The 25,766-nt window shown below is 37.9% G+C and overlaps 1 pseudogene; it reads left to right on the plus strand.

Moving 5' to 3' along the window:
• Nucleotides 1–25,304, plus strand: part of LOC126298270 (glutaryl-CoA dehydrogenase, mitochondrial-like) — a 62,195-nt pseudogene extending 36,891 nt beyond the window's left edge.
• Nucleotides 25,305–25,766: the final 462 nt, after the last annotated feature.

Here is a 25,766-nt window from a genome sequence, read left to right on the forward strand (position 1 = left end):
ACTGATAGGTTTCAGATAGATTATATAATGGTAAGACAGAGATTTAGGAACCAGGTTTTAAATTGTAAGACATTTCCAGGGGCAGATGTGGACTCTGACCACAATCTACTGGTTATGAACTGTAGATTAAAAATGATGAAACTGCAAAAAGGTGGGAATTTAAGGAAATGGGACCTGGATAAACTGACTAAACCAGAGGTTGTACAGAGTTTCAGGGAGAGCATAAGGGAACAATTGACAGGAATGGAGGAAAGAAATACAGTAGTAGAAGAATTGGTAGCTCTGAGGGATGAAGTAGTGAAGGCAGCAGAGGATCAAGTAGGTAAAAAGACGAGAGGTAGTAGGAATCCTTGGGTGACACAAGAAATATTGAATTTAATTGATGAAAGGGGAAAATATAAAAATGCAATAAATGAAGCAGGCAAAATGGAATACAAACGTCTCAAAAATGAGATCAACAGGAAGTGCAAAATTGCTAAGCAGGGATGGCTAGAGGACAAATGTAAGGATGTAGAGGCTTATCTCACTAGGGGTCAGATAGATACTGCCTACAGGAATATTAAATAGACCTTTGGAGAAAAGAGAACCATTTGTATGAATATCAAGAGCTCAGATGGAAACCCAGTTCTAAGCAAAGAAGGGAAAGCAGAAAGGTGGAAGGAGAATATACAGAGTCTATACGAGGGCGATGTACTTGAGGACAATATTATGGTAATGAAAGAGGATGTAGACGAAGATGAAATGGGAGATACCATACTGTGTGAAGAGTTTGACAGAGCACTGAAAGACCTGAGTCGAAACAAGGCCCCCGTAGTAGACAACATTCCATTGGAACTACTGACGGCCTTAGGAGAGCCAGTACTGACAAAACTCTACCATCTGGTGAGCAAGATGATTAAGACAGGCAAAATACCCTCAGACTTCAAGAAGAATGTATTAATTCCAATCCCAAAGAAAGCAGGTGTTGACAGATGTGAAAATTACCAAACTATCAGTTTAATAAGTCACAGCTGCAAAATACTAACGCGAATTCTTTACAGACGAGTGGAAAAACTGGTAGAAGCCGATCTCGGCAAAGATCAGTTTGGATTCCGCAGAAATGTTGGAACACGTGAGGCAATACTGACCCTATGACTTATCTTAGAAAATAGATTAAGGAAAGGCAAACCTATGTTTCTAGCATTTGTTGACTTAGAGAAAGCTTTTGACAATGTTGACTGTAATACTCTCTTTCAAATTCTAAAGATGGCAGGGGTAAAATGCAGGGAGCGAATGGCTATTTACAATTTGTACGGAAAGCAGATGGCAGTTATAAGAGTCGAGGGGTATGAAAGGGAAGCAGTGGTTGGGAAGGGAGTGAGACAGGGTTGTAGCCTGTCCCCGATGTTAATCAATCTGTATATTGTGCAAGCAGTAAAGGAAACAAAAGAAAAGTTCAGAGTAGGTATTAAAGTCCATGGAAAAGAAATAATAACGTTGAGGTTCGCTGATGACATTGTAATTCTGTTAGAGACAGCAAAGGACTTGGAAGAACAGATGAACGGAATGGACAGTGTCTTGAAAGGAGGATATAAGATGAACATCAACAAAAGCAAAATGTGGATAATGGAATGTAGTCGAATTAAGTTGGGTGATGCTGAGGGAATTAGTTTAGGAAATGAGACACTTAAAGTAGTAAAGGAGTTTTGCTATTTGGGGAGCAAAATAACTGATGATGCTCGAAGTAGAGGGGATATAAAATTTAGACTGGCAATGTCAAGGAAAGCGTTTCTGAAGAAGAGCAGTTTGTTAACATTAGTATAGGTTTAAGTGTCAGGATGTCGTTTCTGAAAGTATTTGTATGAAGTGTAGCCACGTATGGAAGTGAAACATGGACGATAAATAGTTTAGACAAGAAGAGAATAGAAGCTTTCGAAATGTCGTACTACAGAAGAATGCTGAAGATTAGATGGGTAGATGACATAACTAATGAGGAGGTATTGAATATGATTGGGGAGAAGAGGAGTTTGTGTCTCAACTTGACTAGAAGAAGGGATCGGTTGGTAGTACATGTTCTGAGGCATCAAGGGATCACAAATTTAGTATTGGAGGGCAGTGTGGAGTGTAAAACTCCTAGAGGGAGACCAAGAGATGAATACACTAAGCAAGTTCAGAAGGATGTAGGTTGCAGTAAGTACTGGCAGATAAGAAGTTTGCACAGGATAGAGTAGCATGGAGAGCTGCATGAAACCAGTCTCAGGACTGAAGACGACAACAACAACAACAACAGGAAACTTGAGACATATACCAGAATAATTGTCAGTTTGTCAGGACATTACATGAATAATGTAGAACTGAGTTCAAAACTTTTTTAACCTCAATTATTTGCATAGAACAGATGATAGAAATGTACTGAACTTCATTTCAGGTAAGGGAACCTTTAACAGACCACCAATCGTTGAAATACCTCTATCAATGTGCTTGTGGAAGAACATTGCATTGGCATAAATAAAGATATTATGTTTTGTGGCTTGGGTACCAAAGAGAACTTTCAGGGCTGTAGAACTAGTCAATAATGTGTTGCTCAATTGAAATTTTGGTATCCCCACCAGCAGACAAATGTATGGACAAATGTATGGACACAGATGAACTGCAGTGGGTCCTATGGTAGAGTAGTGCAGAAAGCTATCATATACATCATGTGTGGTGTGTCATAAGGGCAGAACTGCTGACTCAGGTGTTTACTTGCCAGGGACGATAGGTTAAGCCAGTGAGTTTCTATGGAGTGATCGACTAACACTGACCTGGCTTCCACATTGCAGCATGCTCTTGTTTCCGCTTGTTATTTGTTTGGTAATTCATGGTGGTTGCATTTTGTGCTTTTCTCCCTGTGTCTCTACATGGTTTTTGGACTCCCTTTCCCCCATAGATCAACTTACACATTGAGTTTATCCTCTTCTGCGGTCCTGGTTCCAGGCTCCCGGGTTGAGTGCCCACAGTTGGCTAGATTAGTGACATTTGTGGTGATGGCTAGATTTTGCAACCTTGTCATGCCTGTGCAGATACAAAAGAAACAATTATGTTGAAGTATGGTTTTTCACTGTATTAAGTGTTGCAAGTATTAATTCTAGATTCGCATAAGGCATTTGGTTCTATTAATCATACAGTACTTTTATCCAAATTAGCGGTATAAGAGTAGTATCACTAAAATTCGTAAGTTACTTCTGAGATGGGAGACAGTATGCTAAACTATCTTAAAAGAATGGAAGTAAGAATGCCTCACATTAAAATCAGCATACAAGACTCTCAACTTTGGAGTTCCCAGGGCAGTATTCTTAGATCATAAAACTTAAAGCTAGTCAACTATGCTGCTGATACAGCATTTATTATCCTCAGCCACAATGAGCAGATAGCATTCCAAAACAATATAGACAACTTTGAACTAATCATGGAACATCTGATCATGAATAAACTTATACCGAATAAGGCCAAGACTGTTGTGATAAAGTTGGTGCTCAATTGCAACCAGTCTCAAGTGTATATAAACAGTTGAAACATCCAATAAACATACATTTTCAGACATTGTTATTGATGAGTGTCTTACATGAAAAGAGTCTGTCAGCTACATCTGTAAAGAGACTAGCTGAAATATTTGGTTACTAAAACACCTGAAAAATATATAACTCCTCCTATCATTAAACAAATGCGCTATGGATTAATCCCTTCAAATTTACAACACGAGACTGAAATTTGGGGAGGAGCACCCACAGTCTACATGGATAAAATATTCAGGCTTCAGAAGATACTAGTTATGGTAATTACTACTGTAAGCAAACACTAGTCATGTTGGGACTATATTAAGTATAATGTATTGACTATATAATAAAGGTATATGCTTATGGCAATTATATGATGCAATAAGCATAATGAATAGACATTTCATTAATTCAATACATGAACAAGGTGTATTCAAATAACTTACGGGAATGCAGCTGGGTGACGACATTCTATACACTGGGAGAAACTAAGGTCTCATAAGATGTTGTTATTATGATACTGAGTAACAAAAGAGCTACAAATGCAAGTCCACTTGCATTTTATTATAGGTTGCCAAATTTTGTAAAGCAGCTCTGTGGAAATTTCTTTAAGAGCAAGTTGAAACAGCTGTTAATTAAAAGACTTTTATACCCACTCAGACATTTCTGAACTCCATTATCAGTAGTATTACTTTTGAATGTTGCAGTGTATTAGTGACGGTGAATGTTTATATAATGGCATCTAATGTGCTTCTATTTCAGCTTATGTATTCCTTATATGTACAACATGATATCATCATTGTAAGTGTGCAGTAATTACAATTATCATAGACAAATAATGGTTAATAATAATAATAGTAATAATAATAATAATAATAATAATAATAATAATATTATTATTATTATTATTATTATTATTATTTCTTGTGTTATAAAAATCCTACACTGGTGCTTTTCTTTGTTAATAATCATGCATAATAATATTGTATTTTATTGTATTGTATGGAACTGAGGACCTAGAAATGATGGAGAGGCTTCGTCCCTGCCATAGCCCACAGTGGTACACAATCCCACAGCAGGCTACAGCAGTCCACTCAACCCACCACCGCCCCACACTGAACCTAGGGCTATTGTGCGGTTCAGCCCTCAGTGGACACCTCCCCTCCCCCAGGAACATATCACACCAGACGAGTGTAACTCCAAAGTTTTTGCATGGTAGAGTAATGATGGTGTATGCATAGGTGGAGAAAGTGTTTGCGAAGCAATCACTGACATAGTGTAACTGAGGCAGAATAAGTGAAACCAGCCCACATTCGCCATGGCAGATGGAAAACCGTCTTAAAAACCATCCACAGACTTGCTGGCACACCGAACCTCAACACTAATCCATCGCATGGATTTGTGCCGCGGACCGGCATCCCTCCTACCCTGAAAGCAGTGCGTTAGACCATACAGCTGACCAAGCGGGCATGCATAATAGTACATACCTATAACTATATTTGGGTATTTCAGGCACATCATATTGTCATGTGCTTGTTCCTTAATACTATCTATGATGAGTTTCCATTGTGTTGATTTATTTTTATTTGAAAAGTGTACTTGTAATACTGCATCTATGTTTATGTAACTTATTGTCTGTTCAGGATAAGCAATGCCCCAGTTGCAGATATTTTAATTATTTGGGCAAAATGTGAAGATGGCAAGTTACGAGGATTCATTGTGAAAAGGAATGGAGCTAAAGGATTGGCAACACCCAAAATAGAAGGCAAACTCTCACTTCAGGCATCTGCTACAGGAATAAGTTTCTTAGATGAAGTTGAAGTTCCAGAGGAAAACGTTCTTCCTGGTGTGACTAGTTTCAAAGTAAACTTGAAATTTGTTCTTGTCATGTGTCACCATAACTCACTACCATGATCCCTAATCTTATACCAGAACATACTGAATATTGGCAGAGTAATTCAGTCAAGAATTGCAATGTGTGAGACTGACAAGTACGTTGCGACACCAACCAAGAGCAGTATTTAATTCTTTGTTAAGTGAGAATTGTGTGTTGATAGGTCCAAGTGACGGCAAAGTGTCATGTTTTGTGTATGTATTAACTCAGAACAGAAAGAAAAATTTCTTTATTCCAGTAGAAGCATCATTAGGCAACAGATGCAAAAGTTACTTTATTTTCTACAATTTTCTTCTTTATTATGCTTGTGAGGCATAAGCAACTTCTAATCAAGCTGCGGGCCTATGGGGTATCATCTCAGTTGTGCGACTGGATTTGTGATTTCCTGTCAGGAAGGTCGCAGTTCATTGTAATAGACAGCAAATCATCGAGTAAAACTGAAGTGATATCAGGTGTTCCCCAGGGAAGCGACCTGGGACCTCTTCTGTTCCTGATCTATATAAATGACCTGAGTGACAATCTGAGCAGTTCTCTTAGGTTGTTCACAGATGATGCTGCAATTTACTGTCTAGTAAGGACATCCGAAGACCAGTATCAGTTGCAAAGTGGTTTAGAAAAGATTGCTGTATGGTGTGGCAGGTGGCAGTTGACGCTAAATAACGAAAAGTGTGAGGTATTCCACATGAGTTCCAAAAGAAATCTGTTGGAATTCGATTACTCGATAAATAGTACAATTCTCAAGACTGTCAATTCAACTAAGTACCTGGGTGTTAAAATTACGAACAACTTCAGTTGGAAAGACCACATAGATAACATTGTGGGGAAGGCGAGCCAAAGGTTGCGTTTCATTGGCAGGACACTTAGAAGATGCAACAAGTCCACTAAAGAGACAGCTTACACTACACTCGTTCGTCCTCTGTTAGAATATTGCTGCGCAGTGTGGGATCCTTACCAGGTGGGATTGACGGAGGACATCAAAACGGTGCAAAAAAGGTCAGCTTGTTTTCTATTATCATGTAATAGGGGAGAGAGTGTGGCAGATATGATATGCGAGTTGGGATGAAAGTCATTACAGCAAAGACGTTTTTTGTTGCGGCGAGATCTTTTTACGAAATTTCAGTTACCAACTTTCTCTTCCGAATTGGAAAATATTTTGTTGAGCCCAACCTACATAAGTAGGGATGATCATCAAAATAAAATAAGAGAAGTCAGAGCTCAAACAGAAAGGTTTAGGTGTTTGTTTTTCCCGCGCTCTGTTAAGGAGTGGAATAGTAGAGAGATAGTATGATTGTGGTTCGATGAACCCTCTGCCAAGCACTTAAATGTAGATTGCAGAGTAGTCATGTAGATGTAGATGTATTATGCCTGTAATGTCTAGAACTTCCTTTAGATTCCACAGATGAGTGTATTTTAATTCCCTTAGCTGAAGTTTTACCCAGCAAAGTGATCCAATTATATGGCCAGTGTGTCGGTGCCCCTGTGTTCATGCCCTATAAGCAAGGAGGAGAGGTAGTAATGGTGTACTTTCCAGTACTGTTACAAGAGGAGTGCTGTCACACGCTAAATGTCTATACTCACATCTGAATGAAGTACCCATTTAGAATAAGACCAGAATTGGGACACATAGTATATCTCACCTTGGCTGCTCACAGTGGGAAGCAGTAAGAAGGGCAATATCTGGAAAACTATCTTCCCCAGTGACATCACTATTTTCTACATGTGTATCTGTTGATTCTTTGTGTGCTGTTTCACTGAAGGATGACAATGCTGACTTTTTGTTTGAATCTGTGCTCAGTGATTTTATTTGTATTTTCAGTTCCTTGGCCATCAAAGTGTGTCTCCTCCAATCATCATCATCACACACTTTTTTGGCATGATATGTATACTTTCAAGTCTTCTAATGACACACCAGTAAAAGATAATGTCACAGACACATGAGCAAAGTGACATTGTGGTCTAGTGGTTAGCATTTGTGGCTAGTAATGTCAATGTCCTGTGTTTGATTCCCACTGTGTTTGATTCCCAGTGACCATCTCAAATTTTTCGTAGGTAGAAAAGTTTGGAATGAAATCCACTTAGCCTTGTAATGCCAACTATAACCAGAAAAATGGATGCATAAATCACCAAAGTAGTGTTACATCAAAAGGTATGCACCAAGCTAGACGACAAACGACATTTATTTATTAGCAGCAGAAGCATGAGCTGTTAAGTTTTTCAGGTTACAGTGTAAGATGTGTGATGTACCATGATTATCTTTGCAAGATTTCATAATAATTCTGTAGGATTTAGGTCTAGATGGAGTGACAGCAGTAAGAAGGGACTTTTTTTGCAAGAGTTTACCAATTGAATAAAGAGAAAATGTTTATTGCTCCATAATTAATGTGAAAGTTCGGTTTTCTTTGTCTCTACAGATTTGTAGTTTTTTGCCATTTCTACATGATAGTCTGAAGTTTTCCCGTTGTAATCACAGAGTAAATGTGAACAAAAAATAAAACTGTGCAGTCACAACAATGAAACACTCTCTGGCACTAGCGTCCGATGACACTGTTAACATTGCCACTTTGCAATATTTTTCACAGTGTATTGTGTATGGATCCATGGCTCATCTAAGTAAACCATTGGTCACTTTATGCTAATGCTTCATTTTTTAAAATTTTTTTAAAAGTCTGATATCATAGGCTTTTTTGCCAGGATGTTTATGAACCATTCATTCTAGCAACTTCTAAAATCAAATCCCATAGGTGGAACAGTTTTTATATAGTTTCTTTTCTAGTAGGGAAGGCTAATTCAGTGAAACAACAGCGGTGAAATTTCTGCAAATATTATATTTCCTTCCATGTCCATAATATTGCAGCAATTTATTTAGATCACCAATGAAATATTTATTGTTTGCATTTCTCTAATTCTGTTTTGGGGCACATGCTTGATGTCCTAATCCACTTGGCATAATATCCCTCCTTCTGTAATTAGCACACCATACCCTAACTGAATCCATCTTTTATCACCGTCTGTGTCAGCACTATCACACTTTCCTTGTTTTCATTGCCTGTAATATTAATGATGTTAATAGCAAGTAGTCATGGCGTTCCACAAAGCTATTTTCTGCAGTCCCTTTTTGTGCTTGCACTCTGAGTTGGACTGGAATGTTACTGTAATGAGTCACATCGACAAGTAGTTCCCATTACAGCCAGGTAACTGATTCACCTTGCCAAGTAATACTGAGTGCTTATTGTAATTGTTGAATTCATCAGTCTGAAGACTGACTTGTTTTCTGGTATAAGCCTTTTACTACCTGCATAACTAATGCACCCTACATCAATTTAAACCTGCCTACTGTATTTAACACTGATTTCCTCCTGCAATTTTTACCCTTGACACGTTCCTCTAGGCCAAATTAAACTATTCTTTGATGCCTCAGGATGTGTCTAATCAATCTCTTTCTTCTGTTAGGCAAGTTTTGATGTTAAGCTCTTTGATGTCTAATTCCATTCAGTACCTCCTTGTTACTTATCCGATCTATTCATTTAGTCTTCAGGATTTTTCTGTAGCACTACATAAGCTTATATTGTCTATACCATTTATTATCTTCATTTCACTTCTACATGACGCCACACTCCAAATGGATACATTCATAAAAGGCTCCCTAACACTTAAATTTGTATTTGTTGTTAACATCATCTTGCTTTTCAGGAAAGTTTTTCTTGCTATTGCCAGTCTATGTTTCATGTCATTTGTACGTCTGCTGTAATCAGTTATTTTGCTACCCAAATAGTATGATTTCTCTACTTTCAGCATTTAATTTCATAATTATCACGTGATATAATTCAACTATACTCCATTATTCCTGTTTCACTTTCTTAGATGTTAATTTTATATCCTGTTTTCAAGAACATGTTCACCCCATTCAGCTGATCTTGCAAATACTTTGCGATATGTTGCATAATTTCAGTGTCATCATCAAACCTTAAAGTTTCTTGTCTGGGAACTTAAATTCTTTTTTCCATGTTTCTCCTTGGTTTCCTTTGATGCTTGCTCAATTTACAGATAAAGTTATTTAGGGTATATGCTACAATACTGTCTCACTCTTTTCTCAATTATTGCCTCTCTTTCATGTCCTTTGACTCTGGCCTGTACTTATTTTAGATAACCTTATACTCCATGTGTTTTATCGTTGATAAATTCATAATTTTGAGGAGAGTATTCCCGTCAACACTGTCAAATGCGTTTCCTCCATCTACAGATAGTATAAATGTCTATTTATTAAATACATCAAACTGAGATCAGTGTATATGTTTTTGTCATCCTCTTTAGTTATCATGGAATCACTTCTTTCTTGGGATCTGACATTTTCTTCATACACTGCTGAACATTGCTTCTACAAAGGGTGAACCATAATTCCACCAGCACACTTTCAGATGTAGTAGCATGAACAAAACAAGAAAGAAATGTCTAGTAAACATAGGCTCTAAAATGCATACCTTAAGAGCTATGAGCACTTGTTCAGTACAAGTGATGTGTTTCACAGTAGCAAAGATGACCATGTGCTCATAGCTCTTAAGGTACCAGTTTTTGAGCCCATGCTTGCTAGACTTTTTTTCTTGTTTTTCTGTGGAGTTGGTTCACTCTGTATAATGCAGTCTCTACATATGAAATAACCTTGGCAATTGTTAATTTGAAACCCTTTGAGTATGAACCCTAATTCTTTCCTTCTCGTATAGAAATACTACTGTACTCACCTGTGTGTGTTCGATATTCACTCCGTATGCTCTAAATATTCTTGTCAGTTTTATATTTTCTTTTGAAATATGATGTAACCACTGAACTCTAAAAAATACACTATAATCTAATCATCAGATGAACTTGTTAACTGTTGTAGAGGGTTGTTTTTCATGATCTCGCTAATATCCAAAAGCCACTCATTGTGAGAATGCAATTGCAGCAGTGCTAGACAGGGAGCAGTGCTGTAGGTTTTGTGCCATTTTATTTTGAGACTACAGCTTGCTGTAGTCTGACAGAAAGCATGGCAAATAGATGGATCAGGCTGAATGCCTTCTGTTTTTATCCAAAGTTTTTTGTACATTTGGGTACAAAAATCCTCAGTAATTATCAAATTTGTGTGTGCTTCAGAGGAATTAGAAATTCAGATAAGAAGAAAGTTACTTACAGTCTACTGCTGTCTTTTGAATGCATGGAACTAAAATATCCAAATTCATAATAGTGATTATGTATAAAACTATTTTTGTGTTTAGCAGGATATAAGCAGAGTTTAGTTTCTGAGAGGATGAAACTGGTACAAGGGTATACTCTGCAATGGTTTTAAGATAACAACTGAATTTGATGTACCATAAACTGGGTTAAATTATGCAACCTGGGTTATTTTACACACTTCCCATTAAGTTCTGTGGGGTGCCACCCATGGCCTGTTTTAAAAATTCTGAGTAAAATGGCTGCTTAGATAAGACATAGTGAACTTTACTGGATTGAAAAATCATGACAGTGTTGTTCATACATCATGCTGCAGGATGATAAATGCGGTTAACTGGATGTGACTATCATTACGTATTTTTACATTGCTTAGAAACTGTCATTGCTATGTCATAGTTATGTGGAACAGTAGGTGAAACACTCTTTTCGTGGAGACATTTTACTAGCAAGCTGAAAACAAGCAAAGGTGTGTGACTTTTGATTGGGTGGGGGTAACTTTACGACGACTGCAAACAAAAGCAGAAAATAAGGATACTGAGGAAATTATTGGACAAGTGCTATCTTATGATGAGATTCAAGTTAAGTTTGTGACGATGACAGGTGACTTAACATAGACATTTGTATGGCCTGATGTTGGAGATATCTCCAAAATTAATAACTAGGGGCTTCTTGGTGAACCTGTGGTATTACAAAGATGATCTTTGTAGTTCAAAGAACACCTGCAATCTTTTATGTACATATCCAGTCTTTATTGAAGTGAAATCAAGGTTAGTAGTGCCTCATCCTGCTATAGAAATACTATACAAATGAAGAGTGAGACACTCATGCTCCAGACACAGTGGAAACATTATTTTCAATTTACATAATAAAAACCTAAAATTTAAATGACTTGCCATATTCCATTTATCCCTGTAATAGGTTCCAACAAGTCAATAAAGCTATGAAAAGTGTCATTCCACTTCAGATTTCTGTTTTCTTTCCACTTAAAATTTCCAGACATGTGTAAAGTTATCCATTATAAGGCAATACCGCCAAATATCTTGCAAAGTACACTGAAGAGCCAAAAAACTGGTACACCTGCCTAATATTGTGTAGGGCCCCCCGCAAACATGCAGAAGTGCCACAACATGATGTGGCATGGACTCGACTAATGTCAGAAGTTGTGCTGGAGGGAACTGACACCATGACTGCTTCATGCTATCCATAAATCCATAAGAGTATAAGAGGGTGGAATCTCTTCTGCACAGCACGTTGCAAGGCATCCCAGATATGCTCAATAATGTTCATATCTGGGGAGTTTGATGGCCAGCGGAAGTGTTTAAAATCTAAAGAATGTTCCTGGAGCCACTCTATAGCAATTCTGGACGTATGGGGTGTCATGTTGTCCTGCTGGAATTGCCCAAGTCTGTTGGAATGCACAGTGGACATGTATAATGGATACAGGTGATCAGACAGGATGCTTATGTATGTGTCACCTATCACAGTCATCTCTAGACATATCAAGGGTCCCATAGCACTCCCAACTAGACACGTGCCACACTATTACAGAGCCTCCACCAGCTTGAAGAGTCCTCAGCTGACATGAAGGGTCCATGAATAAATGAGGTTGTCTCCATACCCTTACACATCCATCCGTTTGTTTCCAGTCATCAACAGTCCAATGTTGGTGTTGATGATCACAGGTGAGGTGTAAAGCTTCATGTTCTGCAGTCATCAAGGGTACACAAGTGGGCCTTCAGCTCCAAAAGACTATGTTGATGATGTTTCATTGAATGGTCACACACTGACACTTATTGATGGCCCAGCATTGAAATCTGTAGCAATTTGTGGAAGGGTTGCACTTCTGTCACGCTAAACTATTCTCTTCAGTTGTCGTTGGTTCCGTTCTTGCAGGTCTTTTTCCAGCTGCTGCGATGTCAGAGATTTGAAGTTTACTGGATTCCTGATATTCACTGTACATTCATGGTCATATGGGAAAATCCCCACTTCATCGCTGCCTCGGAGATGCTGTGTCCCATCCCTTGTGCACCGACTATAACACCATGTGCAAACTCACTTAAATGTTGATAACCTGGCATTGTAGCAGCAGTAACTCATCTAACAACTGCACCGACCACTTGTTGTCTTATATAGGCATTGCCGACTGCAATGCCATATTCTGCCTGTTTAAATATCTCTGCGTTTGAATATGCATGTACTCTTTGAATGGAGTAACTTTACACACAATGTTGTTAAAACATGTCATAAACACGATTTCCACTCATTTTGCGGTTACAATTGCCCTTAAGAACCCGAATGATATGCAAAAACCCATTTATATCATTTATATAACTAACCATCTCCCCCTTTGAACCATAGTCCTTGCCGTTGGTGGGGAGGCTTGCGTGCCTCAGCGATACAGATAGCCGTACCGTAGGTGCAACCACAACGGAGGGGTATCTGTTGAGAGACCAGACAAATGTATGGTTCCTGAAGAAAGGCAGCAGCCTTTTCAGTAGTTGCAGGGGCAACAGTCTGGATGATTGACTGATCTGGCCTTGTAACACTAACCTAAACAGCCGCACTGTGCTGGTACTGCGAATGGTTAATAGCAAGGGGAAACTAGAGCCGCAATTTTTCCTGAGGGCATGCAGCTTTACTATATGGTAAATGATGATGGCGTCCTCTTGGGTAAAATATTCTGGAGCTAAAATAGTCCCCCATTCGGATCTCTGGGCAGGGACTACTCAGGAAGACATTGTTATGAGGAGAAACAAAACTGGTGTTCCACGGACTGGAGTGTGGAATGTCAGATCCCTTAATTGGGCAGGTAGATTAGGAAATTTAAAAATGGAAATGGATAGGTTAACGTTAGATATAGTGGAATTAATGAAGTTCGGTGGCAGGAGGAACAAGACTTTTGGTGAGGTGAGCAAGCAGTAAAGGAAACAAAAGAAAAGTTTGGAGTAGGTATTAAAGTCCATGGAGAAGAAATAAAAGCTTCAAGGTTCACTGATGACATTTTAATTCTGTCAGAGACAGCAAAGGACTTGGAAGAGCAGTGGAACGGAATGGACAGTCTCTTGAAGGGAGGATATAAGATGAACATCAACAAAAGAAAAACGAGGATAATGGAATGTTGTCAAATTAAGTCAGGTGATGCTGAGAGAATTAGATTAGGAAGTGAGACACTTAAAGTAGTAAAGGAGCTTTGTTATTTGGGGAGCAAAATAACTGATGATGGTTGAAGTAGAGAGGATATAAAATGTAGACTGGCAATGTCAAGGAAAGCGTTTCTGAAGAAGAGAAGTTTGTTAACATTAGTATAGATTTAAGTGTCAGGAAGTCATTTCTGAAAGTATTTGTATGAAGTGTAGCCACGTATGGAAGTGAAACATGGACGATAAATAGTTTAGACAAGAAGAGAATAGAAGCTTTTGAAATGTGGTGCTACAGAGGAATGCTGAAGATTACATGGTTAGTTCACACAGCTAATGAGGAGGTATCGAATATGATTGGGGAGAAGAGGAGTTTGTGTCATAACTTGACTAGAAGAAGGGATCGGTTGGTAGGAGATGTTCTGAGGCATCAAGGGATCACCAATTTAGTATTGGAGGTCAGCGTGGAGGGTAAAAATCATAGAGGGAGACCAAGAGATGAATAAACTAAGCAGATTCAGAAGGATGTAGCCTGCAGTAGGTACAGGGGATGAAGAAGCTTGCACAGGATAGAGTAGCCTGGAGAGCTGCATCAAAGCAGTCTCAGGACTGGATACCACAACAACAACAACAACAACAACAACAACAACATAACTAACCACACTTTATAAAATCAAGAAAACACAAAAAATGTGTTTATAGTATCTCCAGTTGACAGTAACAGGAATATTTTTAGTTTTAATGTGAAAAGCAGAAAAATAAATGGAGGAGAATGAAATACATTTTTTTGTGCAATAAGAAAAACTATTGGCTCTGGCCAGTTGTATTAAGACAATACATTTTACTGTTATTAAGCTTGCAGGGACTCATAAATGATCATCATTGTGTTGTACTGTATTGTATTGTATGTTAACTGGGGGCCTAAAAACGACAGAGAGGCTCCATCCCCTCCGCAGCCACAGTCGTCCACAACCCTATGATGACTACCGTGGTCCACGTCACCCCTCTACCGCTCCACACCAAACCACTCTTTCAGGGTTATCGTACGTTTTGACCACAGCTCTGTGGTCTAATGATTTTATCAACCAGACTGACCATCTTCATCTTAATGAGGGTGACAGCATGGTCTTCAGGAACAATGGTTACAACATTCATCAAATAAATCCAGTGCTTTCAAGTGAGAATCACAACAAGACCACTGACAAAAAGTACAAAAAGAAACTTGTCTTCTTGCCATTCTGTGGGTCCATGTTGAGCAAGACAAGCCATCTACTGAAAAGACACAAAATCAAATTGATCTTCAGGTTTCTGATAAATATTTGGAAGTCCTGAGACCAGTTAGAGATGGAGCAGGTCACAGAATACCTCGGGTCTACAAGATGGCTTGTGAGTGCGGCCAGTCATATTTTGGAAATCAGTATGAATGGTAGAACAATGCAGACAGACGAACAAGAGGCTTTATCGCATACACTACCTTGAGAAATCCACTTTAGCTGAACATGCTATAGAAAACGGTCGCCAGATCAAATTTGATGAAACCACTGTTGTGGCTCACACTAAAGGCTTTTGGGACTGTGTAATTAAAGAAACCACTGAAATAAAAATCACCAATAACACTCTTAATGGAGATGGTCTCCTGCAGCTCAGAATGATGTGGAATCCAGGGATCACATGGTTGAAGTGGGCATATTGAATGCCAAGTCAAATTATGCCCATATATGGCAAGGCTGTGAGCACCAGTGATATCAGCTGGCAGCTAGCATATATAAGGGTGTAACAGCAGCCCACTGGCAGTCATACCTCTTGAAAATGGCCAATGAGCACTTGGCTGAAAGCTTGTGACGTTCACCTGCTTTGTTTCTTCATTGGTCCTTGGTGTCGACGTACTGCATTGTTATACTGGCTGAAAAATAGGGGATGGGTGGTGGGGCTGTAATTAATGTAGCTAACAGTTGCACAGTTGTGTTTCACAGTTCTTTACTGTCACTGTCCACAACCCCTAATATTACACAGTTCACTATTGGTAAATTTTGATAAGCCTCATTAATAGGTTGCAGGCAAACATCAGCATACTGCTATGATAGTTTGCTGTTGAACATCTATGAGCAGTAAAAACCTAACCACACAGTTCACAGTTCTTTCAGAAGAATAAGGTATGTGTGACACTATTTCTCAGATAACTTGATCAGACATTGTCATTGCCTTAACACATGGCCTATTTGTGTTACACTAATTCCACTGTTAAATTTTATGCATTGTTGTAACTTGAAGCAGTACATAATTTCCCTCTGAAAATTGGCCATGGACGGACTGTCTCAGGACAAAAAATAGGGCCTTTATAAATCCTCTCAGTACTGAGACTATACTTTTTTGATGTTTTAAGTTACAGAAATTACAATTAAAACATAACTCATTCAATTAAATGAATAGATCAAAAAATACCTCCTTTTTTAACAGTTCTGTCTACTACAAAAATTAGGCCAAATTATTTGTTTAAATAATGGAATTAGCAGATCTAGTTATGCAAACAATGCTTTTGACCGATCTGGTAAGTATTTTGGAATTAAATAAGGGCTGGCTTTGCTAACATGTTTTCGAATAGAGCCAAGTAATTACTTAAAAGATTCTAGTAGTTCTTCTTCCCAATGTTTATAATTATTACAGATTTTATTTTTGTTTATAAGTAAACAATAGAATTTAAGTCCGGAAACAATTACTGGTTTCACTCTATAACAAAAGATGTTAACTAGGAATGGTCAAAATATATTAGGAAATTAATTACATACACAAAGCTAAGCACCAAATTAGACCTGGTGCAGGGGATGTGATGTAGGTGGTGACCTGATAAAGATAGCTACTCAAACTGATGACATTAATCTGCATTGCATGCAACTGTTTCAGCATCATGATCAGCCTCATCTTAATGCAGCTGTTAAGCATGTTAACATTGGGCTGGAGAGGGCACTGATGGCAGAGGGCATGGGTGCCATTTGAGTTTATCAGTAGATCGTGTTTCACTAGGCATGGCCTGCAGCTCAACAGGTATGGGAAGGAGAGACTGGCAAAGCTTATAGGTGACAGTGTAGTGGGTGGTGGTAGGATCACTCTTGGAAAAATTCCTGTAGTAGTTGGTGTTAGAGCTGCACCGTTGTTGAATGAAGTCAGCTGATGAGTATACCTGCTCAAAGGAAGTCCCTCTAAGGGCTCACCTTCAGAGGATGTCATGTTTCCAAGTAGAGAAGGAGTTAGCATATTTCATCAGAATATTAAAGCTATTAGAGATAAAGTTAGTGAACTGCTTATAGATGTTGACTATGAAATTATTCATATATTGGAGCACCACTTAAATAATTTGACAATTCAGAGGCTTCCTTTACCAGGATACACGTTAGCTGGCTGCTTTTCAAGGATTCATTGTAGGGTGGGAGAGTGGCCATGTACTGCACTGAACAGATATTTGAATGTTGTGCAATTGAAGTTGAATTTAGTGAAACTAAACTTTTAATTGTTGTTGTTTATAGGTCCCCTAATTTTGACTTCAGAACATTTCTGCCCAAGTTAGAGGGGTTTCTTGATTCACTTTATAGGAAGTACGAGAAGTTAGTTGTATGTGGTGACTTCAGTATAAATTTTGTACATGATGATGCAAGAAAAATGATGCTGGTAGATCTCCTAAATTCATATGATCTGATGAAGACTGTGTTTTTCCAACTAGGGTGTAGGGGAACAGTAGCACAGCCATAAACAAAATTTTTATTCATTCTTCATTACTAGATGGGCATTCGGTTAGTAAAAGAGTGAATGCCCTTTCAGACCATGATGCACTAATTTTAACACTAAAAGAATTATGTACTCAAACAAATGTCACATATAATTACAAACTATGCAGGAAAGTTAACCTAAAAGCCAGCCCGAGTGGCCGAGCTGTTCTAGGCGCTACAGTCTGGAACCGTGTGACCACTACAGTCACAGGTTCGAATCCTGCATCGGGGATGGATGTGTGTGTTGTCCATAGGTTAGTTAGGTTTAAGTAGTTCTATGTTCTAGGAGACTGATGATCTCTGAAGTTAAGTCCCATAGTGCTCAGAGCCATTTGAACCATTTAATCCAAAAGCAATTGAGAATTTTTTAAACCTTGTCAAGGAACATGAGTGGCAGGATGTTTATAGTGCTGGTAACATAGATGACAAATATAATGCTTTCCTTAACACATTTCTTATGCTAGTTGAGAGCTGCTTTCCATTAGAATGTCCGAAATAGGGTTGTTGTGGTCTTCAGTCCTGAGACTGGTTTGATGCAGTTCTCCATGCTACTCTATCCTGTACAAGCTTCTTCACCTTACAGTACCTATTGCAGTATACGTCCTTCTGAATCTGCTTAGTGTATACATCTCTTGGTCTCCCTCTATGATTTTTACCCTCCATGCTGACCTCCAATACTAAATTGGTTATTACTTGATGTCTCAGAACATGTCCTACCAGTCGATCCCTTCTTCTAGTCAAGTTGTGCCACAAGCTCCTCTTCTCCCCAATCACATTCAATACCTCCTCATTAGCTATGTGATCTACCCTTCTAATCTTCAGCATTCTTCTGTAGCACCACATTTCAAAAGCTTCTATTCTCTTCTTGTCCAGACTATTTATTGTCCATGTTTCACTTCCATACATGGCTACACTCCATACAAATACTTTCAGAAACGACTTCCTGACATTTAAATCTATACTCGATGTTAACAAATTTTTCTTCTTCAGAAACGCCTTCCTTGCCATTGCCAGTCTACATTTTATATTCTCTCTATTTCGACCATCATCAGTTATTTTGCTCCCAAATAGCAAAACTCCTTTACTACTTTAAGTGTTTCATTTCCTAATCTAATTCCCTCAGCATCACCCAACTTAATTCGACTACATTCCATTATCCTCATTTTGCTTTTGTTGATGTTCATCTTATACCCTGCTTTCAAGACATTGTCCATTCCGTTCAATTGCTCTTCCAAGTCCTTTGCTGTTTCTGACAGAATTACAATGTCATCGGCAAACCTCCAAGTTTTTATTTCTTCTCCATGTATTTTAATACCTACTCCAAACTTTTCTTTTGTTTCCTTTATTGCTTGCTCAATATACAGATTGAATGACATTGGTGATAAGCTACAACCCTGTCCCACTCCTTTAACAACCACTGCTTCCCTTTCATACCCCTCGACTCTTATAACTGCCATCTAGTTTTTGTACAAATTGTAAATAGCCATTCGCCCCCTGTATTTTACCCCTGCCACCTTTAGAATTTGAAAGAAAGTATTCCAGTCAACATTGTCAAAAGCTTTCTCTAAGTCAACAAATGCTAGAAACGTAGGTTTGCCTTTCCTTAATCTATTTTCTAAGATAAGTCATAGGGTCAGTATTGCCTCACGTGTTCCAACATTTCTGCGGAATCCAAACTGATCTTCGCCGAGGTCGGCTTCTACCAGTTTTTCCATTCGTCTGTAAAGAATTCGCATTAGTATTTTGCAGCTGTGACTCATTAAACTGATAGTTTGGTAATATTCACATCTGTCAACACCTGCTTTCTTTGGAATTGTAATTATTATATTCTTCTTGAAGTCTGAGGGTATTTCGCCTGTCTCATACAACTTGCTCACCAGATGGTAGAGTTTTGTCAGGACTAGGTCTTCCAAGGCCGTCAATAGTTCTAATGGAATGTTGTCTACTTCCAGGGCATTGTTTCAACTTAGGTCTTTCAGTGCTCTGTCAAACTCTTCACGCAGTATCATATCCCCCATTTCATCTTCATCTACCTCCTCTTCCATTTCCATAAAACTGTCCTCAAGAACATCGCCCCTGTATAGACCTTCTAAATATTCCTTCCATCTTTCTTCTTTCCCGTTTTTGCTTAGAACTGTAGGCAGTATCTATCCTACCCCTAGTGAGATAAGTCTCTACATCCTTACATTTGTCCTATAGCCATCTGTGCTTAGCCATTGTGCATTTCCTGTCGATCTCATTTTTAAGACGTTTGTATTCCTTTTTACCTGCTTCATTTACTGCATTTTTGTATTTTCCCCTTTCATCAATTAAATTCAGTATCTCCTCTGTTACCCAAGGACTTCTGCTAGCCCTCATCTTTTTACCTACTTAATCCTCTGCTGCCTTGACTACTTCATCCCTCAGACCTACCCATTCTTCTTCTACTGTATTTCTTTCCCCCATTCCTGTCAACTGTTCCCTTATGCTCTCCCTGAAACTCTGTACAACCTCTGGTTCTTTCAGTTTTAATCTACAGATGATAACCAATAGATTGTGGTGAGAGTCCACATCTGCCACTGGAAATGTCTTACAATTTAAAACCTGGTTCCTAAATCTCTGTCTTACCATTATATAATCTATCTGAAACCTATCAGTATCTCCAGGCTGCTTACATACATACAACCTTCTTTTATAGATATTGAACCAAGTGTTAGCTATTGTTAAGTTGTTCTCTGTGCAAAATTCTACCAGGCGGCTTCCTCGTTCATTTCTTACCCGCAATCCGTATTCACCAACTACGTTTCCTGCTCTTCCTTTTCCTGCTATTGAATTCCAGTCACCCACGACTACTAAATTTTCGTCTCCCTTCACTATCTGAATAATTTCTTTTATCTCATCATACATTTCTTCAATATCTTCATCATCTGCACAGCTAGTTGGCATATAGACTTTAGTACTGTCGTAGGCGTGGGCTTCATGTCTATCTTGGCCATAATAATGCGTTCACTATGTTGTCTGTAGTAGCATACCAGAACTGTTATTTTTTATTCATTATTAAACCTACTCCTGCATTTCCCCTATTTGATTTTGTATTTATAAACCTGTATTCACCTGACCAAAAGTCTTGTTCCTCCTGCCACCAAACTTCACTAATTCCCACTATTTCTAACTTTAGCCTATCCTTTTTAAATTTTCTAACCTACCTGCCCAATTAAGGGATCTGGCATTCCATCCATAGAATGCCAGTATTCTTTCTCCTGATAATGACGTCCTCTTGAGTAGTCCCCACCTGGAGATCAGAATGGGGGACTATTTTACCTCCGGAATATTTTATCCAAGAGGACGCCTTCATGATTTAATCATACAGTAAAGCTGCATACCCTCAGGAACAATTACAGCTGTAGTTTCCCCTTGCTTTCAGCCATTCGCAGTACCAGAACAGCAAGGCCATTTTGGTTAGTGTTACAAGGCCAGATCAGTCAATCATCCAGACTGTTGCCCCTGCAACTACTGAAAAGACTGCTGCCCCTCTTCAGGAGCCACACACTTGTCTGGTCTCTCAACAGATACCCCTGCATTGTGGTTGCACCTACAGTACGGCTATCTGTATTGTTGAGGCATGCAAACCTCTCCACCAAGGTCCATGGTTCATGGAAGGGGGAAGGGGGGCAAAACAGGGTACTAGCAGTAAAAGGCAGCCTGGGTGGCTAACTAGTGGGGTAAGGATATTATGTAGAACAAAGCGGGAATTATATCAAAACGTTAGAAGTGGTCACAATCAAGCTACAGTTTTACATTGCAAACAGTACTTCAAGGTGCTTAAAAATGTTATTAGGAAGACAAAGTGTACGTGGCATGCAAATAGAATAGCTCATTGTCATTAAAATCATATGGTCAGTTGTGAAGGAAGTGTCCAGTCAGCAGCACAAGGTCGGCAATATAAAGTCAGTTTCTGTTACTTGTATATCAGATATATGTACAGTATTTAACAATCATTTTCTGAGCATTGCAGGTGAATTAAATAAAAATTTAGTTTCTACAGGAAATCATATAACTCTCTTAGCAAATGCCTTTCCGAGATTGATGTCTGAAATACTTCTCTGTGATACAGACAAGGGGGAGATTGAGTGAATAATTAAATCACTGGACACTACGGAATCTCATGGATATGATGGAGTGCCTAGCAGAATATTAAAGTACTTTGCTGCACATTTTAGCCCTGTATTTACCCATGTTTCTAATTTTTCGTTTAGGAATGGTCAGTTTCCTGAATGATTAAAGTACTCAGTAGAAAAGCCGCTTTATAAAAAGCAAGAAAGGGATAATGAGACAATTTTCGACCTATTTCTATGCCATCAATGTTTGCTAAAGTTATTGAAAATGCTCTGTATGTAAGGATAATTGATAATTTTATATCACACATTTTGCTATCAAATGTACAGTTCGGCTTTAGAAGTTGTTTAACAACTCAAAATGTTATATTCTCTTTTCTGTGTGAGGTACTTGATGTGTTAAACAAAAGGTTTCGAGTACTGGGCATATTTTTTATTGAACTAAGGTGATTGACTGTGTTGGTCACAAAATGTTGCTGCAGAAATTGGACCATTATGGAATGTGGGTAGTAGCACACAATTGGTTCACTTCTTACTTTAGCAACAGACAGCAAAAGGTCATTATTCACAGTGTTGAGAATAGTGGTGATGCGGAGTCTGAGTGTGGTATGATCAAATGGGAGGTGCCACAGGGATCAGTGTTGGGGCCACTCCTTTCTTTATTTATATAAATGATATGCCCTCTAGTATTTCAGGTAACTCCTAAATTTTTCTGTTTGCTGGTGACACTAGCTTGGTAGTAAAGGATGTTATGTGCAATATTGGCTCGGTTTCAAATAGTGCAGTCCATGACATAAGTTCATGGCTTGTAGAAAATAAACTAATGCTAAATCACAGTAAGACTGAGCTTTTATAGTTCCTAACACACAATTCAACAAAACCTGACGTTTTAATTTCACAGAATGGGCGTATGATGCCATTTTTACAGTTAGAACGGTATCTGAAGTAAGTGATCGTTCAACATGAAAATTAGTCTACTTTGCTTATTTTCATTCACTTATGACACAAGTCTTATGTCATATGGTATTATATTTTGAGGTAACTCTTATCATTCTCAAAAGATATCTGTGCTTCAGAAATGCACAGTTCGGGCAATAAGTTCGCAAACCTCTTGTTGACCCCTGTTCGCTAGTCTGGGTATTGACATTGGCCTCTCAGTATATTTATTCTTTACTGTCATTTCTTATTAGCAATATCAGCTTATTCCCAAGAGTTAGCAGCTTTCACTCAGTTAATACTAGACAGAAATCCAATCTGCATTTGGATTGCACTTCCTTAACACTTGTGCAGAAAGGTGTGCAGTATACTGCTGCAGCCATTTTCAATGAGCTACCACAAGAGTTCAAAAATCTTAGCAGTCATCTATGCACCTTGAAATTGAAACTGCATAGTGTCCTCATGTGTTACTCCTTCTAGTCTGTCGAGGATTTCCTTGAAAAATTAAGCTCATTCCTATGTTATATTGTTGATTGTGTTTACTCAAACTTATGGCTTGTCATTTTTGGGTTCATATACATTTTATTTTATCTGTTATTACTTTTATGTTGTAATTTCATGTTCTGACATGTTCCATGACCTTGGAGATTTGCTACTCAATTTGGTCCTACGGAACTTGATGTGCTAATAAAAAGAAAAAAGAGCTGTGTATTTCATAGTCTTATCATGCAAAAATAGTACATTGTGATTGTAAATTTTTGGAATGGATTCATTTGTGGGTTTATAGCTCTTTATTGTATTTACAGCATCTTTACTTCAAGGTCAGCCAACCAGGCGTATTTCTTTTCCTTTCTTATGTCTTCTCAGAACCCGGTACCATATTGTATACTTAGCATTATTTAATTCTGGTACATCCACCTTTGGTGAGTCCTTTTCTACCCATCTTTTTGCAACGTGTGTTGGCTTTTTCATGTTTGCCTTGTGTATGAGAGAGACAAGCCTATTACAATTGTGGAACTTCCCTCTTCTGTTTAACTATAGCCTATGAAATGCAAATTCTTTTCATTAGTGCAGATGATTGAAATACACAAAGAATATAACAGAATAACTTGTATGTCATACTGTCAGAAAATAATTTTTGGAGCAAACTTTGTTGCTTCAGTTAGTTATCAATAAGCTGCCAATTTAATTGTCTGTTTGGCTACATAGGAACCTTACATGTTGCATGTTCTGAATTTCCAGCACATTTATCTCATTTCAATTACTTACAGAGTCATTCAGTATTCTAAAATAGTATTAACAAATCTGACACTTTTGTGGCTTGTGGTGCATAGTAGTAATACTTGATCTGTACAACTATTTTATCGGCAACCATTGCTGCCTGATTATTTACCATCATTGGAAAGCCATTAATGAAAAATCAAGATAAGAATAGGTTGAGTCTGTACTATCTGATTTCCCATGCTTTATTAATTTTGTAAGTCTAACCTGGAAGAGGTCCAAAAATTCAAAAAGATACTCGGAGGATACTGTTAACAAAGTATTTTATTCCTGTAAATGATTATAGCATCCTCTGTGAAGTATCTTATATGGAAACCAAATTGGGAAGGAATCAGAAAGATATTGCAACATGCCAATAAATCTGATCATAAATAGTCTTCCAAAATATTTTGAAAAGTAAGTGGCAGGAGATAGGCAGGTTTAAAGTTGAAAGATACAAACTTATGTCTGCTTTTACAGGCTGATATCAAAACAGCATACTTACTCATCTGTAGGAAATAAAACTAATTATTTTCTATAATTGTATTGCAAGTTAAAGATTTGCAATATGTATGACCATTTCTACTAATTTTAAGAAAATACAATTAGTTTGAGACACTACTCTTTCATATAAAGTGAGAAAATTTGTACAGTTATGTTGCTACTCTTTTTCAAATTATCTTCTTCTTCCCCATTGTGAGGCAAATCATCCTGTAGCTGAGCACTGATTTGATGAAGTACTGTAAGCAGATTGTTGACACAATTACTTTGGATGTTCCAAGTTCAATCATGGAATAATCTAGATTCTCATCTCCAGATATGTACATAATTCCCAAATTAACAATAAGATTACCACGTAGATTAAAGTTGTATTCATTACACTCATTTATGATGGCTGATCCAATTTATTCTTCAAAGCCTAAAAGGAAAAAAAACTCTCAACCCTACAATCTGTTATCTTGTGGATGAATCTTGGTAAACATGGCAAATGTATTCTTAGTTCAGGCACATTGGATTATATAATCAAAACTCATTTGGTTCTTACAGTTTACACAATGTGGATATAATGAACTCGAAGAATACTGAGGAAATGATGCATACTGTAACAGGCAAAACTAAAAAAGGCCTGATGTTTGAAGTGAATATAATAAAATTTTTCTCTGTGTTCTATTTATATTCAAAATAAACTCTTCCATGTTTCTCATTTTTATTGTAAGTGTTGGATCTGTTGTAACTTAAGGTTCTTTTTTTGTGCCCTTTTTCTCCAGGGACCTTTTACCTGTCTTAGTAATGCTCATTGTGGTATTGATTGGGGAGCCCTGGGTGCAGCAGAGTTTTGCTTAGCAGAAGCACGTCGATATATACTAGAGTGTCACCAGTTTGGACAGCCTTTAGCAGCCACCCAGCTCATTCAGAAGAAATTAGCAGATATGCTTACAGAAATATCATTAGGTCTTCAAGCATGTCTTCATATGAGTCGCCTGAAGGATAAGAATTTGTAAGTGTACTAATTTTCGAGGAATAAGAATTTGTAATATTGCTTATTTTAATCACAAAGAAAAAACAACATTTTCAATCAAAGCAAAACTTAATTTGAAATATGTTGAAAAAAACTTAGATAATCCAAACTTGTTCATTACTGAAAATAAATTTTTTAAATAAGGGTAAAATATAAGGTATATCAAAGAATAATAACATTTTTCACCCTATAATTCTGTCCTGTGGTATTAACTGCCTCTATACAGACACATTGACTTGTAACTACTTTTATGTCATAATTTACAAAGTTACACAAGAAATGCTATGTAATTCATTTGGAATGAAGATGTTCACTTTCAACTCAGAAATTCCTGGTAATAAAACTCACTCAGGCTTAGTGTGATGCAGAAATCAGTGGGTTATGCAGTCCCAAAAATAATTCACCGCTTATCCAAGTATGTGAAAAATCTAATATACAATATAAT

Source organism: Schistocerca gregaria, chromosome X (genome assembly GCF_023897955.1).
Source record: "Schistocerca gregaria isolate iqSchGreg1 chromosome X, iqSchGreg1.2, whole genome shotgun sequence".
NCBI lineage: Eukaryota > Metazoa > Arthropoda > Insecta > Orthoptera > Acrididae > Schistocerca > Schistocerca gregaria.